Source organism: Buceros rhinoceros, unplaced genomic scaffold (assembly GCF_000710305.1).
Source record: "Buceros rhinoceros silvestris isolate BGI_N320 unplaced genomic scaffold, ASM71030v1 scaffold25725, whole genome shotgun sequence".
NCBI classification, from domain to species: Eukaryota; Metazoa; Chordata; class Aves; order Bucerotiformes; family Bucerotidae; genus Buceros; species Buceros rhinoceros.
Window position 1 is genome coordinate 1479 of NW_010412652.1, and position 1113 is coordinate 2591.

Consider the following 1113-nt stretch of genomic DNA (forward strand, 5'->3'; position numbering starts at 1 on the left):
TGTTAAACCCAAACCCGCCCCCCAAGTGCAGCCCTCCAGGGCAGCGTGGCATAGCTGGAGTGTTTGAGGAGAGAGGGAGAGCCCAGAGCTGGGAGTGCAGCTTGGGGTGGGGGTTCTCCTCCCTCCGTCCCCCGTGGGCAGTTGTTGCTGTCACACAGGCGCCGGGCGTAAAGAGTATTTGGCGGTGGGGCAGGACAGCGGTTCCCAGTCGCTCTTGTGGTGAGGGCAGCTCCGTTTCACACGGGAGCGTGTGGGTCTGGAGGTGGGAGTTAAAGGCGAGCGCGAGGACTGAAGCACTGCTTTGTCCGAGGATCAGTGTCTTGCAGCGAGGAGCGGGTCGCTGAGTGACTGCACGTGCCTGGGAGTGATCAACGCTCCGGTTTTGCGTTTATTCTCTTTAACTCACTTGCCTGTCTGTGTTCCTCCCCTCACTTCCATCCCCCGTCACGTCCCTCCACGTGCCTCCTTCCTTCTGTCACCCTTCTGGAGAGGAAACCCGGCTCGTAAGCTCTGTTTTGAAAGTCCCCTCTTAGTAACGCAGAACTGGGGCTAAACCAGTGATGTTCTGATCTCGGGGGGCTGGTGAGGACTGTACCCCGTGAGCAGACTCACAGAAGGCCCCTGAGGACCCTCTCGAAGGACTGTGAGCGGGCAGCGTTTGGTGTAGTGCCTCTGGAGAGGTCCCAGGGGTGTGCTGGGGAGCTGGCCTGCCCCCATCGGCCTTGCTCTGCCCAGAACTGAGGGGTGGCTCTGCTCCGAAGCGTCCCCCTGCTGCGACACTGTGAAAGGCTCTCGGGGTAACTCACAAGTACCTTCATTAAGGCACTGCGAGATGAGGCTCGTCTGTTGTCACGTAGGTGCCCAAGTCGTAGCTGCAGCCCCGGCCTCCCCGCCTGGTTCTTGGAGACGCGGGGGTGCCTGCGGTGCTGGGGAGGGGGTTTGGTTCATCACTCACAAGCAGCGGGTGAAGCTCCTTCCCCGCTGCCCCCGCGCAGCCGAGCCCGTTGCCTTTGCCAGATTCCAGGGACCCGACACGATCCAAAGCGAAGGCCCCGCTGCAGCCTCTCCTACTTGCCCTTGTTCCTGCGTTCCTTCGTGCAAGCCCAGCATGAG

General features: G+C 61.5%; 1 protein-coding gene across 1 annotated transcript in view; it reads left to right on the plus strand.

Moving 5' to 3' along the window:
* ARNT (aryl hydrocarbon receptor nuclear translocator) overlaps positions 1-1113 on the plus strand; it is a gene marked incomplete at both ends in the record, with an annotated part of 7465 nt that overhangs the window by 1368 nt on the left and 4984 nt on the right. The gene's annotated exons all lie outside the window — the stretch shown is intronic.